Consider the following 18,662-nt stretch of genomic DNA (forward strand, 5'->3'; position numbering starts at 1 on the left):
CGGCAGTTTACCAAGCGCTTGTGAAGCCCTGGGTTTGATAGTATGAAACCCGTGGTGGCGCAGGAAGATCAGAACTTTCAGTTCATCTTTGGCTACACACCACGTTTGAGGGCAGCATGGGCTACGTGAGACCTTAAGCTCAGAAGTAAATATACTTTAGGTTAATATTCTTTAGGTTTTCTTTTTTTTTTTAATGGTGCTGTGGATCAAAATCAGGGTCTTGTACATGCTATCAAGTGCTCTATTACTAGGCTAACCCCCCTCGTCTCCTAAGTTAATTTTTTTGTTTGCTTGGTTTTTTTTTTGTTTTTTTGGTTTTGTTTTTTTTTTTTTTTTTTTTTTTTTTTTTTTTGGTTTTTCGAGACAGGGTTTCTCTGTGTAGCCTTGGCCATCCTGGACTCTCTTTGTAGATCAGGCTGGCCTCGAACTCACAGCGATCCACCTGCCTCTGCCTCCCGAGTGCTGGGATTAAAGGCGTGTACCACTACGCCCGGCTAATAATTTTAACCATTGAATATGTCAGACATAGATAGGATCGCAAAAGAGGCTTTCGTCAATTTTGGCTAGCCACAGATCTTTCTAGGAGCTTCCTCATCATCTCCTCATTTGCATATGCTTCTGTACTCACTTTCACCATTCCACACGGATTATCCTAAAACTTGCCTCCTACTCTTCTTGACGAGAAGGTCTCCAGTGGGGAAGGAGAGACAGCTGTCCCCGGGGGACCTGAAATATTTTTCGGGCATCTGTGGGCACTGAGTGCATATGGTACACACACATACATGTGGAAAATACACACAAAAATAAATCATTTTTAAAAAGCAAAAAGAAAAGTCATGGGCTTTTTTTTTTTTTTTTAGTCCCCAACAAACTAAGATTTATGCCTTCGGGCCTAGCAATCCGTAAAGACTCCAAATGCTCACCTCTCCTAAGCTCAGACTCTGGGACAGAAATGAGAGACCTATATCAGGTAGGAAATTTGGCCCATACTTTCCTATATGGTTTTTTGGGCGAGCTGTCCAATTGGGAAGTCGCGATGGAAGGTAAAACTCGCTTTCTCTCCCATCTCCGGCAGCAGAAGGGCCAGCCCGCCTCCACAAAGTAACTATACAACCTAATGTGATCCCACAGCCTTGGGGGGGGGGCAGTTCTGGAGTTGCCACTCCCCTCATTGTCCCTACTTACCTGGTTTATTAGTTATTAGGGTGAGTTGTGCTGATGGCTCCTAGAATATCCCGACTTGATGTACAAACGAATGCACAGATGGCTGAACATTGACACGGAGGCTGCCTGCGTGCTGGCGGCTAAAGTGGACAGCGGCAGACGCACCATAGCCAGACACTTCACGTTCCTTAGTGCTGCTGGCGTTATTTTTAGTTCACTTCATTTATCTCACTTGCCATGCTATGTAGCCCTGACTGGCATGGAACTCATTATACAGAGCAGCTTGGCTCTGAGCAGTCCCCCTGCCTCAGCTCCTGCTGAGTGCTGGGGTTACTGGTGTGTGCTGCCCGGTCTATCTCCAGCCCATGTTCTTCTCCTCACTCTAGACAGCTGTGTCATCTCATAGAACGCCTTTTCTTTTTAGGTCTTGCGTTAGCGTCCTCACCTTTACCCCAGTTAGTTAGTATGATGTTCTGATTCTTTGGTTCTCTGCATAGAAACCCGTTATTTCTATTTCTTGAAGATTAGATGTAGATGCAGTCCCAATCGTAACAAACCGTCTGCTTTATCCAAGACACTGACAGCAGCCCACAGGTTTTTTTGTTTGTTTGTTTGTTTGTTTGTTTTTTCGAGACAGGGTTTCTCTGTGTAGCCTTGGCCATCCTGGACTCACTTTGTAGACCAGGCTGACCTCGAACTCACAGTGATCTGCCTGCCTCTGCCTCCCGAGCGCTGGGATTAAAGGCGTGCACCACCACGCCTGGCTGCAGCCCACAGTTATACTAGGACAAAATGCTTCCCCGTTTTTCTGCTGGCACTAAGACCAAGCCCACAGCCCCCTGCCTGCTAGGCACAACCTCTACTACTGGGCCATACTCACTCCAATCCCATCTTAAATAAGTGACTAATTCTATACCATGAACTCTTTTTGTCTGAAAAACTCAACACGTTTCTGCAAAAGCCAATGGAATCCTAATGAGACTGGGCAATGACATTTACAGGAGTTGGATTCCTCTCATAATGCTGGGCAGGGGAGAAGCTACTAAATGAGACTCTTGCTATTAGGAAACAATTTAACTTAATGGGATATGCAAAACCAATTAAAGAGAAAAGCTTAAAAAAAAAAAACCCAAAAAACTCCAAAGCCTGTGTGCTCTGCACCCTATCTTATATATAGATTAATAGATTAAGTGCATATTGTAGCCACGATAGGGAAACCTCACAGGCTCAGAGTTTCAAACAAGCATCTTAAGAATCTCTTCCTGGGGCTGGAGAGATGGTTCAGTGGTTAAAAGCACTGGCTGCTCTTCCCAAGGCTCCAGGTTCAGTTCACAATAGCCCCCTGGTGGCTCACAGCCATCTGTTCCGCCAGTCCTGGGGCATGCAGCGCCCTCTTCTGGCCTCCACAGGCACCAGCCACTCACACGGTCTTAAAAAACATTTACACACATAAAATACATACAGGCAAACATTTATATACATAAAGTAAAAAAAAAAGAGCAGGGTTAAAGGCACTTCCTTCTCTCTGAGTTCAGTTTCCAGCCCCTGACACCCTTTTCTGGCCTCTGCAGGCACCTGCACACACTTGGTATATACTCTTAACAAACATATACACATAGATAAAACCACTTTAAAAGAAGAATCTTATCATTAGACGTTTTGTTTTGTTTTGTTTTGTTTGTAGAGACAGGTCTCTCTGTGTAGCCTTAGCTGTCCTGGACTCACTTTGGAGACCAGGCTGACCTCGAACTCACAGCAATCCACCTGCCTCTGCCTCCTGAGTGCTGGGATTACAGGCGTGCACCACCATGCCGGGCTTGATAAATTTACTTTTTTTTTTTTTTGTTTTTTGTTTTTTGAGACAAGGTTTCTCTGTGATAGTTTTGGCTGTCCTAGAATCACTTTGTAGACCAGGCTGTCCTCGAACTCACAGTGATCCGCCTGCCTCTGCCTCCCGAGTGCTGGGACTAAAGGCGTGTGCCACCACGCCCGGCGATAAATTTATTTTTTAAAAAAGGAAATATTACTTGTACTTCATAAACATACATACACTTATTATATGTTTGGTGGAAACTTTTGGGAACATGTTTAAGGAGAGGGGCTGAGGCGACTGCGTTGGTGCACACTGCTCACTGAACATGCGAATCGATTGCTGTGTTACACTCCACACGTGAATGATTATTAATAAAGTGTCAGGGCTGGGCGTGGTGGCGTACGCCTTTAATCCCAGCACTCGGGAGGCAGAGGCAGGCGGATCGCTGTGAGTTTGAGGCCAGCCTGGTCTACAAAGTGAGCCTAGGACAGCCAAAGCTATCACAGAGAAACCTTGTCTCGAAAAACCAAAATAAATAAATAAATAAAATAAAGTGTCAGTGCTTAATGTTTAGTCTAGAAGACACTCAAAACTTCATTTTGATCCTGGGATCTTGGAAATATCTTCAGAGAGAAGAGTCTCTTCAAGAGCTCAGCCCTCCCATGCCTACCGGCTCCTTCATGTCAGTATTTTGTCTATTGTAAATGAAACATTTTAAAAATAAATTTTTTTTTATCAAATTTCTCAGAATAAAGTGGGTTTGGGTTTGGTCTGGCCATGGCTTTGTTTACTTTTCTTTCTTTCTTTGGTTTATTTGACATAGTCTCTCACTGTGTCATCTTTCTAGGCTGAGACTCGCTGTGTAAGAGCAGACCTTGAACTCATAGAGGTTTTGTTTTGTTTTGTTTTTGAGATAAGATCTCATGGCTGCCTCCGCCTTCCAGGTTCTGGAATGAATTCATGTGCTGCCATGCCCAGTTTTCACACTCTTCCAGGAATCAAAGCTAGGATTTCCTTCGTGCTGCCAAGCACCCTACTAGCTGAGCTACACCTTCAGCACCCACCCCCCCCCCAACTGATTTTTATCTTTTTTAAAATTAATTTATTCTTGTTACATCTCAATGGTTATCCCATCCCTTGTATCCTCCCATTCTTCCTTCCCTCCCATTTTCCCATTATTCCCCTCCCCTAGGACTGTTCCTGAGGGGGATTACCTCCCCCTGTATATGCTCATAGGGTATCAAGTCTCTTCTTAGGAACCTGCTGTCCTTCCTCTGAGTGTCACCGGGTCTCCCCCTCCAGGGGACATTATCTTTTCTTTTGTGGTTGAAAAACAAACAAAACTGACAAAAGAAGTTCTTCTGTCACATTTTGAAAACATAGATTTAAGTATTGACCAACCGTCTCCCTTCTGCCCTTGTTTATTCTACCCCCTGCTGCACAGCTTTACCACTGCACCCATGAGCTCATGCAGAGGCCAGGAGAGGAGATCAGGTGTTAATTTCTCTCACACTCCTCATTTCCTGCACCTGGAGCCAGGCTTGGCCTTCTCAGCCGCAGTGGGGTTCCAAGTATGAGGGTTACCACAGCCAGCTGTGTGTAGTGCTGGGGATTTGAACTCAGGTCCTCAGTGTGTGCAGCAAGGACTCTTACCACTGAGCCATCTCTCCAGTTCTCTCTGCACATTTTGGTGGTGATGAGGGTGGGACCATGGCCTTATGCAGGAGGACAGCTGCATCTCCAGTGCTGGTTTCTCACGTTCATCTAAAGGAATAATGGGACATAAATGTTGGGATTAAAGGGATTCATAAAACTGTTCTTCAGATGTTGGATGCTTTTCCTGGCGTCCTGAATAGAAACAGCCTCCTCTGGCTCCCCATAAGTTCACCCTTACTTTCTTGTCCCAAATTGAGTTGACTCTACTACTCTGTGCCTAACTCTCTTGGGCTGCGCCTGAGATTCAAGAACATTCTCTTTTGTTCTCGAATGAACAGCCTCGAAACTCAAGTGTGAACGTTATCACTAGAGCTCTGTGCACACTTTCCTTTGGTGTTCTTTGACTCACAGGAAGCTGCTACAAACCCAGCTGGTTTCCCTGCCACGCTACCTAACTTGTATTACGTCCAGCAGTGAAGGGTTGTAACCCACAAGCTCCTCCCACTTTGCTTCAGAGTGATCTTAGCAAGTGCGGACTTCTAGCCAAAGGCTGTGCACCTGCCCAGGAGGAGAAGTGAGCTTCCTCCTCCCTCTGTACTGCACAGGAGAGAGGAGGTAGGCTTGGCTGGGTGGTCCAGGCAGAGCACACAGGAGCCAATGGCATAATGTGCTGCCATTTGGCTTGGGCTAATGGTACAGCCTGTAATCTCAGCTCCTCAGGAGGCTGAGACAGGAGGATCACAAGGTTATGATTTGTCTGGGCAACTTAGTCAAACTGCCTCAAATTTTATTCATTTATTAGTCATTCATTTATTTATTGTGGTGTTTTGTTTTATTCTTCATTTTGTTTCTCTCTCTCTCTCTCTCTCTCTCTCTCTCTCTCTCTCTCTCTCTCTCTCTCTCTCTTTTCTTTCTTTCAGACAGGATTTCTCTGTATATCCTTGGCTGTCCTGGCACTCAATCTGTAGACCAGGCTGACCTAGAACTCACAGAGATCGGTCTGTCTCTACCTCCTGAGTGCTGGGATTACAGGCATGTGCCACCACTGCCCGGCTTCACTGTTTTATTTTTAAAATGGTAAAGATAGACAGCTTGTATTTTCATCAAGCAAACACCAGGGAAAGTGTCATGTTAATTTCCTCTGTGAGAGAGTGACAGGTGGTCACTCTCCCCCTTCTTTTTGCACCCTCCCCCCAACCCCTCTGCCACGCCTCCTACCTTTTAAAAAACCAGTCAAGCATAACCAAAGCAGCACACAGAGCTGACTTCTGGGCAGAAACCAAGAAGGAAAAAGCAAATGTTTGTATAAATAGACAGGCAGAGCTCGTTGCTTCCTGTTAACAAATTCGTTTCACCTTGAGCCCTCACGTTTTTAATAAGTGGCTGATAATGACATATTTTTTTCCCCAGTTTGTCCAATTGCCTTGAGTTGGGGTCTTGCTTTTCTCCTCAAGCCTCAGGCCTGCAGTTTCCCTGTCTTTGGTAATCCTAAACAAACCCTGCGTTCTAAACAGCCTGAGTTAAACTGGGCATGGTGGTGTAAGCCTGTATTCCCAGTGTGACAGAAGGTAAAAGAAGGAAGGTCATGAGTCTGAGGTTATCTTTGGCTACATATTGAATTTGAGGCAATCCTGGGCTACATGAGCTCCTGTTTTACCACCACCCTCCAGATTAAAAAAATTAACCTGAGTTAGACATAAAAGATTGTTGGGTTGTCAAGTGCATTGTTATGTACCATATCCTACGTTTCTTTCTGTCTCAATGCACAGACACAAGGAGTTACAATGCAATGCAATGCAATAAGAACAGCACAGAAAATTGCTCCCTCTATTCATGTAAAAATTGTATACACACATATATCACCTGTTCTTCTGTGTGCATGTGTACCCAGGTGTGTACAGGTTCACCTGCCTGTGCATGCACATGTGGAGGTCAGAGGTCAAATTTAGGTGTCATCTTCTGCCTTTTCCCACAATGGTTTCTGAGGCAGGGTTTTCTCTCTGAGCCTGGAGCTCGGAGCTCAACATGTGAGCTAGACTGGCTGGGCAGCGAGGCCCTGGGATCCCTCAGTTTCTGATCAGCCAGCACAAGGGCTATAGGTGTGTGTGTGTCACACACCAGGATCTGAACCTGTGCCTTCAGGGGCCACGGTCCTCACTAAGCCTCTCCCTACCCGCTCATTTGTTCTTAAAAATACAGAAGACATTGGGGGAAAGTAAATAAAGGAGAATTGATACAAATAAAAGATATGAAACATGCAATAGCAGCATCAAGTCGATGTTTTATGGAAAACAAGGTCTCTTTTGTTCTTGTTGTTGTTGTTTGTGTTGTTGTTTCCAGACAGGGTTTCTCTGTGTAGCCCTGGCTGTCCTGGAACTCACTCTGAAGACAAGGCTGGCCTCGAACTCACAGAGATCTGCCTTCCTCTGCCTCCCAAGTGACGGGAAAGGACTCTTTAAAATGTTCATATGCCAGGTGTGGTGCACATGCCTTTAATCCCAGCACTCAGGGAGGCAGAGGCAGGCAGATCCATGTGAGTTCGAGGCCAGCCTGGTCTACAAAGTGAGTCCAGGACAGCCAAGGCTACACAGAGAAACCCTATCTTGAAAAATCAACATAAAATAAAACAAAATGTTCATATAAAAGCATAAAAGAGTCATATATGACCCAGAGTGTATTTTTTTAAAGGGAGAAAATAATGTAATCACTAATGACAGTAATTTAACTTAAAGAGCAACTAGTTTGGGCTAGAGAGATGACTCTGTGGTTTAGAACACTGACTGTTCTTCCTTGGTTCAAGTCCCAGTACCACTCCATATAGTGGCATCCAACGCCTTTTTCTGACTTCTGTGGACACTGAAAACATATAGTATTACAGACACACATGTATGAAAACACCCACAGACATAAAAAGTTAATAAATCACAAGTGAAGGGAAAAGTTTTTTTTTTTTTTGAAGTTTGAGCCAGGTGGTAGTGGTACACATGTTTAATCCACTCAGGAGGCAGAGGCAGGCTGATCTCTGTGAGTTCAAGACCAGCCTGGTCTACAAAGTGAGTTCTAGGATCGCCAGCATTGTTAAACAAAAAAAAAAAAAAAAAAAAAACCCTGTCTCAAAAAGGCACCAGATAAGCCGTTAGTGGTGCACTCCTTTAATCCCAGCACTTGGGAGGCAGAGGCAGGCGGATCACTGTGAGTGCAAGGCCAGCTTGGTCTACAAAGTGAGTCCAGGATGGTCAAAGTTACACAGAGAAACCCCGTCTTGAAAAACAAAAAAATGAAAATAAAAATAAAAAAACCAACAGATAGATAGAATTTTTTTTTAAGGACCAGTTTGTCAGAAGGTAATTTCTATTTGGATAAAACCAAATAACTGAGCTGGGCGTGGTGGCACACGCCTTTAATCCCAGCACTCGGGAGGCAGAGGCAGGCGGATCGCTGTGAGTTGGAGGCCAGCCTGGTCTACAAAGTGAGTCCAGGATGGTCAAGGCTACACAGAGAAACCCTGTCTCGAAAAACCAAAAAAACAAAAAATAAAAAATAAAATAAAATAACTGTGCTCTTGTGTGTTGTCACCATATGACATTAGCTGAGATTTAAAAATATGACCTGTCTGTGCATGCTAGCTCATGCCTGTAATCGTGTCCCTGGAAGTCTGAGGTGGGAGGATCCAATGTTGAAGCCAGCCTAGCCTACGCAAAGGAAGAAGGGAGGGGTGGAATCCAGTCAGTATAGGACTTGACCAGTGTGTGTGAAGTCCTGAAGTCAAAGTCCAGCACTGACTATTACATTGATTGGTTCCTTCAGGAGGCATAGTCTATGCCTATTGCAATGGCGGGTGTGTACCCTACACCTGGAGCAGCTGTTACCAATGAGCTGCCTCCCAAGTCCAACTTTTATTGTTGTTTTGTTGTTTTTGTTTTTCGAGACAGGGTTTCTCTGTGTAGCCTTGGCTGTCCTGGACTCACTTTGTACACCAAGCTGGCCTCGAACTCACAGTGATCCACCTGCCTCTGCGTCGCAAGTGCTGGGATTAAAGGCATGTGCCACCACCCGCCCAGTGGATGCTGAATTTTAATAAAAGTAAGAATAATGGTTTAATGAACAATGCTTGACTGGATTATCATAAAAGAATGGCAAGGGCCATCACAGACTCTAGAAAGGAGAACCATTGGGGAAAAAAAGAATTTGCAATATAGTTTGAGCCTCCCACAGCAGATGGTGGCCTGATTTCAATGGCAGTTAGGGACAATTTAAGCAACAATATACCTAAAGTGAAGACTGCAACTCTACATATTTCTACCATGCAATGCTTTCTTTAGGAACCAACCCTTATCCTCACTGGGGCTATTTTTGTCAAAATTGTGTCGATCAGTTGCTCCACCATCCCTTACACTACACAGAGAGAGCCTTTGGATTGCACTTGCTCACACAGAGAACAAAGACTGGTGGAAACCCCTAGAGAGTTCGGAGCATCTCTGACTTCCCCTGGCATTGTTTGTTTGCTTGTTTGTTTTTTTGAGACAGGATTTCTCTGTGTAGCCTTGGCTATCCTGGACTCACTTTGCAGACCAATCTGGCCTCAAACTCACATTGATCTGCCTGCCTCTGCCTTCCGAGTGGTGGGATTAAAGGCGTGTACCACCACCGCCTGGTTTCCCCAGGCATCTAATGCTGTTTAAAAGCTCCTCAGTGCTAGGGCATGGGTAAGCGGTCAAGAACACCTACTGCTCTTCCAGAGAGACCTGAGTTGGGTTCCTAGCATCCATGTTGAGCAGCTCACAACACATGTAGCCTGAGCTCCAAAGGATCTTGAGAAAACTGGCACTTGTGTGTAAATACTTACACACCAGCACATACCAGGACACATAACTTAAGAAAGAAAAAGAGAAGCTGGGCATGGTGGCACATGCCTTTAATCCCACCACTCGGAAGGCAGAGGGAGGCAGATTGATGTGAGTTTGAGGCCAGACTGGTTTACAAAGCAAGTTCATGACAGCCAAGGCTACATAGAGAAACCCTGTCTCAAAAAAATTAAACAGGCAAAAAAAGAAAAAAGAAAGAAAGAAAAAGAGTACTCCAGCCAGGAGGTGTTGGTGCACGCCTTTAATCCCACCACTCAGGAGGCAGAGACAAGTCGATTGCTGTGAGTTCGAGGATAGCCTGTCCTACAAAGTGAGTGCAGGGCAGCCAAGGCTACACAGAGAAACCCTGTCTCGAAAAACCAAAAAAAAAAAAAAAAAAAAAAAAAAAAAAAAAAAAAAAGAAAGAAAGAAAAGAAAAAGAGTACTCCAGTAACGGAAAAGGTTTCTTAAATACACACACACACACACACACACACACACACACACACACACACACACACACAATCATGGATTTTAGAGCAGGGAGAGACTTTGGAGTTCTTACATGCCAATGATTACCAACATTCCATTCTAACCTGATTATCTACTTTAGAAATATCACATTGTTAGGAAGGAAGGTGGGGTTTAAAACACACCAAAGAATCTCTAAATCAAAATCAGAAGGGATTAGATGCTGGAATCTGAAATTTACATTCTCACAAACATGACAATTGGAGAGTGTCTGATCCTTACTTCCTTACACCTTATCACAGATGCAGCCTTGGCTGGCCTAGACATGGCTATGTAGACCAGGCTGGCTTGGAACTCACAGAGATCCTCCTGCTTTCCAGCTGCTGATACTAAAAGTGTTTGCCGCCACACCTAGTGTGATCACAGACTTTGATGACAGGGCCTTACTCTGTAGTGCCCATGCCTCCTCAACCCTGAGAATTGCCTGCCTTGGTCTTCTGAGTGCTGGCGTTACAGGTGTGCTGTCAGTGTGCTCTTGTCTCTTAAATATATCACCTGTTAAGTTAGTATCTGGGTACTGGATGGTGATGGGGAGCACACACTGTTCTTGCAGAGGCCCTGAGTCTAGTTCCCACATTGGATCGTTCATAGCTACCTGCAACTTCAGCTCTAGGGGGCTCCACACTGATCTCTTTTGGCCTCAACATGCACTGTACTCACATGCACAAACTCAGTCATATATACAGAATTTTAAAAAAATAATAAACATTTTGATTAACTATTTAAGCCTACCTGCCTCTGTCTTCCGTAAAAACAAGTTCATTTGTTGAGGGGTGAGAGCCATGCTTATCAATGGGCTTAAGTGGCACTGAAACCACGCTCCTTCAGTAATGTAGTCATAGCATGTTCTCCTCTGAGGCCTTTGACCACTCCAGGATGGGTTCTTGGCTTAATTTACAGTGCCAGATATGAGTTTCCTGCAATTGAGTGGGCTTATGTTCAGATAGGCAGATGGTGGTTACCGCCGAGATAGAAGTGCCATTAATGCACCACTGAGGCTTTCTCTCAGGTCTGCTCATTGCTGCGGTTCTCGTCTTTACCACTGGGTGGGGTAGCTTTCCCTGCTTGGGACCTTGCATAGCACCTTCTGACACTAGACCTTCAGGGAGGAGGCTTCCAGGTCAGTGCCAGCTTAATTTCTTCATCCTTTGTGTCTAGACTGTATGGTGTCTTCAGCAATAAGGTTTTACTTTCATAGTTTGGCAGGCAGCCGAGAGTAGTGGCTGTACGAGATAGCCTGTACAGTCTAAGGGTCTTTTGAATTCTCCCTGACCATCAGCTTGAGGAAAGGTTTCCCTTCTTTGGCACTGAAGTTTCTGTTAGTTTGTGGTTCCTTAGGTTACCATATGGGGTAACTTCAAATATATATGTACACATATACATATATAGATATGCATAAATATTATAATTTAAAATACATATATATTGTATTTCATTTAAAAAAATAATTTATAATATACTATATATTTGTATATGTACAAATTTTTATACATACATGTATATAAAATTATAAAATGATAGGTCTCTATGGCTTTTACAAACATATTTAAGGGTTAATACCCGTCCTCCCCCCTTCTTCTATATCTCCCCCTCCCCAGTTAAGTCCTCCCTCCATTTTCTCTCTCTTCCCCTTCATGGCTCCTGTGTCCTGCTGTTCCTTTACCACAGCACCTCCTCCCCTTCTTCCAATGGTCCCTTCCTACTTTACTGGTTTCTATAGTCACTCCAGGTTACACGTTCCAGCCCCAGATGGGGCATCTGTAACAACCCCCTGCACCTAACACTCAGGGAATGTTGTAGAAAGACTGTCAGAGCCTGGAGACCAGGATGACTGCTGCAAGATAGTGTCTTGGCCAGGACTGGATGGGACATGTTGTAGTCATAAACTCCTAACAAAATGGCTTCCTGCACCAGACCTACCAGGGCCACAGCAGTTGATGTACCTTATCAACATTTATGGAAGAAGAAATAGCCACAAGGCACCAACTACCCCTAGATGGGGAGCTATAGGCAGCCAGCGGCTGCTGAGTAAGGGAGGAGCAGGTTCCTTTCAGGGACAAGTGGCTAGCCATAAACACGTGCAAACAAGGGCAACACTAGTTAGACTCTGTAGGGTGAGTGTGTGTGTGTGTGTGTGTGTGTGTGTGTGTGTGTGTGCGTGCAAAACACAGTCACTACAGGGAACCCAACTTTAATCCTAGCAGTTGGGAGGCAGTTGCAGATGGATCTCTGTGAGTTCTGACCAGCCCGGACTCCATAGTAAGTTCCTGTCTCAAAACAGCAACAATAACAAAAACAAAAATACAAAAGTAGGTGGCACGAGATTCAGAGGATTTGGGGGGACATGAGGAATTGGAAGACAAGAGGCAGAACTGACTCAAATGTAGTTTACTCTAAAGGAATCCCTCAATTTTTAAGTCAATATTTAGGGGGTTCAGTTCCCAGGATCCACACTGGGTAGCCATCAAACATTTAACTCCAGCTCCAAGGTACACGCCCACACACATGCACACACACACACACATACACACACACCACAACAACAGTTGAAAGTTAATATTTATGGTTGGCAAGATAGCTAAGCAGGTGAAAGTGCTTGTTGCCAAGTCTGACAACTTGAGTTTCATCCCAGGACCCACAGGGCGGGAGTTTTTTTCTGACCTCCACACATACACTGTAAGATATAAGCGCATGCGCGTGGGAATAAAGTAAATAATGTAATTTTTTTTTCAAGACAGGGTTTCTCTGTGTAGCCCTGCCTGCCCTTGAACTCACTCTCTAGACCAAGCTGGCCTTGAACTCACAGAGATCCACCTGCCTTTGTCTCCCAGGTCTGGGATTAAAGACATGTGCCACCACATTATAATTTTTTTATTTGTTTGATTTTTGTTTTTTGAGACAGGATTTCTCTGTGTAGCCTTGGCTGTCCTGACCTCACTTTGCACCTCACAGGCTGGTCTTGAACTCAATGTGATCTGCCTGCCTCTGCCTTCTGAGTGCTGAGATTAAAGGCATGCACCACCACACCTGGCCTATAATTTTAAAAAGATAATATTTAAACCATTCTAGCTGGGCATGGTGGCTTATGACTATAATCCCAGCACTTTAGAGACTGGAGAAGAACTGTCATTTGCTTAAGGCCAACCTGGGCTATACATGGAATTCCAGGCTAGTCTGGATTACATAATAAGAGTTTTTCTAAAATAAATGAATACAATAATTCTAAAAATAATTATTTCTGCTTTCTGAGAACCAAGGTCTTGTGCCTGACAATTTTTGGGGTTCCCTGTCTCTTTATCTCTGGTGCTAGAATAAAATCCTTGGCCTTGCACATGCCAGACAAGTACTCTAACGCTGGGTCACATCCCAGTCTAAAATCTGGGGCAATACTACTTCTTACCTCTTGGACTTAAGTGAGATGATTACACAATGTTCTTAACATAAAACCTGGCCTAGAGTAGATTCCCAAGACAGATAACCTTTTATTGCTCTCAACCTGTACATAGAAAAAGACACCATTAGGTAACAGTAACACAGTTTGGTGAAGAACTGAGTGTGGTGGCCCATGCCTTTTTTCCCAGGACTTGGGGGCAAATGGACCACTGTGAGCCCAAGGTCAGCCTGGTCTACATATAGAGTTCCAGAATAGCCAGAGTGACATAGAGAAACCAGGCGGGCTGTGGTGGCGCACACCCTTAATCCCAGCATGTGGGAGACCAGAGGCAAGCAGATCTCTGAGTCTGAGGCCAGCCTGGTCCACAGAGTGAGCTCCAGGACATCAAAGGCTACACAGAGAGACCTTGTCTTGAAAAATTAAAACAAAACAAACAAACAACCATAGTGAGACCCTGTCCCCAAGATAGAAAAAGAAGTTACATGGAGACAGGGCTCAAATCTGAATGTGTTTTATTACAAAACCTTTTTCTATTACTATATACTATTTCTTTTTAAAAAGATTTATCAGGGCTGGAGAGATGGCTCAGAGGTTGAGAGCACTGACTGCTCCTCCAGAGGTCCTGAGTTCAATTCCCAGCAACCACACGGTGGCTCACAACCATCTATAACGAGATCTGGTGCCCTCTACTGGCCTGCAGGCAGAGCACTGTATACACAATAAATAAATAAATAGACTTATCTTTTAAAACTTTAGTTTATGACTCTGTGTGTGTGTGTGTGTGTGTGTGCATGACACACGTACACACACACACACATATGCCAAGCATACGCTGTTTCTGTGGAGGCCGGAAGAGGGAGTGGGATCCTGTGGCCATGGAGACACAGGTATTGTGAACCGCCTGAACTGGGTCCTGTGAATAAACAGAAAGTGTCCTTAGCCACTGAGCTATCTTTTCTTTCTTTCTTTTTTTTTTTTTTTTTTTTTTTTTTGGTTTTTCGAGACAGGGTTTCTCTGTATAGCCTTGGCCATCCTGGACTCACTTTGTAGACCAGGCTGGCCTCGAACTCACAGCAATCCGCCTGCCTCTGCCTCCCAAGTGCTGGGATTAAAGGTGTGCGCCACCACTCCCGGCCATCTTTTATTTCTTATAAACAAAAACAAAACAAAACCCAGGTGCTGGGATTAAAGGTATGTGCTGACATGTCTGTCCTGCTTTCACATTTTACATATCTCCCCCTTTTAAATGTAGATTCCGCCTATGAGAGAAAAGGCTTGTCTGAGTTGTCTCATCTCACATAACATACTTAGCTCCAGTTCTAGAAGTGCAGACAGAACTAGTAGCTACAAGCCACTTCGGAGTGCTGGATGGAAACTGAGCCTGGTCCTCTGGAAGAGCAACTAGTCCTCTCAACCACTGTGCCATCTCTCCAGCTCTGCTGTGTCTTTTCTTGATGACAGCCATTCTGTCTGTAGTGAAATGGAAACTAGACGTGGGTTTGGTTTTCAATTCCTTGATTGCAAAACAGTGAACATTTTCCCATATATTTATTGACCATTTGTAGTCTTTAAAATGTGTGAGAGGGGGAGGGGGAGGGGAGAAAGGGTGTGTGTGTAAAGGTCAGTGGACAACTTGCAGGACCTGGTTCACTTCTCCTACCCTGGTGTCCTGGGATAGAGCTCAGGGTGCCTTTAAACATTTAACAATCCTCTTGTCTCAGGCTGCTGGGATTATAGGAATTAGCCACCACACTCATCTTTTTTTTTTTAATAGTATTTTTTTATTAATTTATTCTTGTTACATCTCAATGGTTATCCCATCCCTTGTATCCTCCCATTCTTCCCTCCCTCCCATTTTCCCCTTATTCCCCTCCCCTATGACTGTTCCTGAAGGGGACTACCTCCCCCTGTATATGCTCATAGGGTATCAAGTCTCTTCTTGGTAGCCTGATATCTACCTCTGAGTGCCACCAGGTCTCTCCCTCCAGGGGACGTGGTCAAATATGAAGCACCAGAGTATGTGTGAAAGTCAGTCCCCACTCTCCACTCAACTGTGGAGAATATCCTGTCCATTGGCTAGATCTGGGTAGGGACCACACTCACCTCGAAGCCTTTTAATTCCATATCATTCTGTTTGAAAAATCATTTGGTCTTTTAAGACAGCCTGGCTGTCCTTGAACTCAACTTGTGGCTGAAGACAACCTTGAACTCTCAATCCCCCTGCCTCCACCTCCCCATAGACCTAAGCTTTTGATAAGTACCTGTTTACAGTTCTCTCATCTTTGAAATGTCCTGGGCAGTCCAACAGTAGATGCTGAGTAATTCTGATATATGTTTAGAGGGCTGTCCCTCAACTTTTCATACCCCAGAGGAATGCAGTACCCTCCCTGGCAGTAAAGTGAGAAAAACAAAAATCGGGGAATGCAGAAGTTGAAGCAATCCAAAAACCACACTTTCACCCACACAAAGCCCTTTTTGGATTCCTTTAAAAACAACCAAGTATCATATTGAGCAATCTAGCTGGTGTCCAAAAACAGCAGCCTGGGGAGTCACGTCTGAGTGTGCTGGCTCTGAGACACAGGGATGCAGACCCTGGAGATTTCCCAGGGGCCGCCAGGACCCCATGCTGGCCATAACGAAACCTCACCTGTGGGCCTCCAGGTGGCCAAAACTTAGCCACAAGCAGCTCGATTTCCAAGTCATGGTATTTTTGTTAAAAAACAGTGTGGCCAGGTTGGGGTGTGGTTTTTCAATAGAAGCTAATAAGGGAAAAGAGAAGTTAATGAAGAAGATAAAAGTTGAATGAAACCCTATAAAAGTGTTTTGCCCCTGTACCAGTTCCAAATTCCCAGGACTGGAAAGTGCTTTTGTAATTAACCGAGATCTCTTTCCTTCCTTTAGAAGAAGGCAAGTTCCTTTAGGATTTGGCTTTCTTAGAAGTAAAGTTGTATTTATTCCTATTGCGTGTGTATGGCATCTGTGAGAGAGTGTGTGGGCAGGCATGTGCTATAGCTTGCTTGAGTCAGCTCTCTCCTTCCACCCTGGGTTCCAGGGACTGAACTCAGGTGGAAGGGTGTGTGTGGCACAGGGACTGAACCCAGGTGGACGGGTGTGTGTGGCACAGGGACTGAACCCAGGTGGACGGGTGTGTGTGGCACGGGGACAGAACCCAGGTGGAAGGGTGTGTTTGGCACGGGGACTGAACCCAGGTGGACGGGTGTGTGTGACACAGGGACTGAACCCAGGTGGACGGGTGTGTGTGGCACAGGGACAGAACTCAGGTGGACGGGTGTGTGTGGCACGGGGACTGAACCCAGGTGGGCGGGTGTGTGTGGCACGGGGACAGAACTCAGGTGGATGGGTTTGTGGGGCACAGGGACTGAACTCAGGTGGACGGGTTTGTGTGGCATGGGGACAGAACTCAGGTGGACGGGTTTGTGGGGCATGGGGACTGAACTCAGGTGGATGGGTTTGCGTGGCAAGCACTTTCACTGTCTGAGTCATCTCACTGGCCCAAAGAATGTTTTCATTTTGGACAAACATACAGATTAACCTAAAGATTCTAACAGTCACGTACAAGTTATTTAGCTCTTGACTTCATTGGGAGGTTTTCTGTAAGCAGGGTGACATGGTTAAACAACCCTACTCCCAGCTACTTTGGAAACTAAGGCCAGAAGTCCCTTTGAACGCAGGGCCAGCCTGGGCAACATAGTGAGCCTCTGTCTCAAAAGGAAGAAAAGATGAAGCCGTGTCTCATTTCCCTGCCCTCACTGCTGTGCTATGCGCCACCACTCACACCAGGTGAGCTGTTCGCTGCTAAGATATGAGAAGCAGAGCCTCGCCATCCTGCCTTAGCTCGTGCTTCAGAGGTTGAGAAGCCTTGCCAGGCAGGCTCTACATGCTAAAGACAACATGCTTCCAGGTTCACACGTGACTGCTCAGCAGATACACACAGAGCATTTCCTAAGTGAGTGACCAGATCTCGGGTCCCAAAGCTCTGTCTTCAAACACTTGGCTAGTTGCCACACTCTGTACCGGAGGTTCTCAACCTGTGGGCAGTGACCCCTTTGGGGGGGGTCATAGATCAGATACCTTCCTTGCATGTCAGATATTTACATTATGATTTGCAACAGTAGCAAAATGACAGGTATGAAGTAGAAATGAAAAATTTTTTTTATAGTTAGGGTCACCACAGCAGGAGAAACTGTATTAAAGGGTCGCAGCATTACGGAGGCTGAGAACCGCTACTCTAGGAAATCTCCGGCCGATCCTCTGTGTTTGTTAAAATCTTGGGGCTGAAAAGATTAAGAACATGCACTGTTCTTTCAGGGGACTCCAATTTGCCTCCACACTGGTGGCTCTTTACCACCTGTAATGCCAACTCCAAGAAATCTGACGCCGGGCCTGATGGAGAGATGGCTTAGAGGTTAAGAGCACTGGCTGTTCTACCAGAGGTCCTGAGTTCAATTCCCAGCAACCACATGGTGGCTCACAACCATCTGTAATGTGATCTAATGCCCTCTTCTAGCCTGCAGGTATACATGTATGCAGAACACTGTATACATAATAAATAAATAAATAAATAAATAAATAAATAAATAAATAAAAATAAGAAATCTGACTTCCTCTTCTGGCTTCCATGGGCCCCTGCACTCAAATTCATATGCCCATGGACAGACACCTACTTTTAAAAGATGAATCCCCAAAAATAAGTAAATGGCAGCTGAGGAGATGGCTCAGCAGTTAAGAGTACTAGCTGCACTGGGCATGGTGGCGCACGCCTTTAATCCAAGCACTTGGGAGGCAGAGATAGGCGGATCACTGTGAGTTCGAGGCCAGCCTGGTCTACAAAGTGAGTCCAGGACAGCCAAAGCTACACAGAGAAACCCTGTCAATATGGTACACAGGCATACACGCAGGCAAAACACTGATACACCTATGATGATGATGACGACGACGACAACAATAATAAACTTGTTCATTCACTGAGGCCTACCTGAAGCTCTGCATCAGGAAACCTTCAGTGGGTTATGTTGCCATGATTCCCTTATCCTTCAGAACTGATCTCACAAAGGGAATGGTGTGTGCCCTGCTGGGGTTCTGAACCGCAGGATAAGACAGCATTGTAAATGTTAATATTCTTGCCCCATCTCTTGTCTCCCTGTCCCCCTCACTAACAGGGTATCTCACATTGACCTCAAACTCTCTATTCTCCTGCCTCAGCTTCCCAAGTGGGGAGATGACTGGTGCCACACCCAGC

Source organism: Acomys russatus, chromosome 13 (genome assembly GCF_903995435.1).
Source record: "Acomys russatus chromosome 13, mAcoRus1.1, whole genome shotgun sequence".
In the NCBI taxonomy this organism is placed as follows: Eukaryota; Metazoa; Chordata; class Mammalia; order Rodentia; family Muridae; genus Acomys; species Acomys russatus.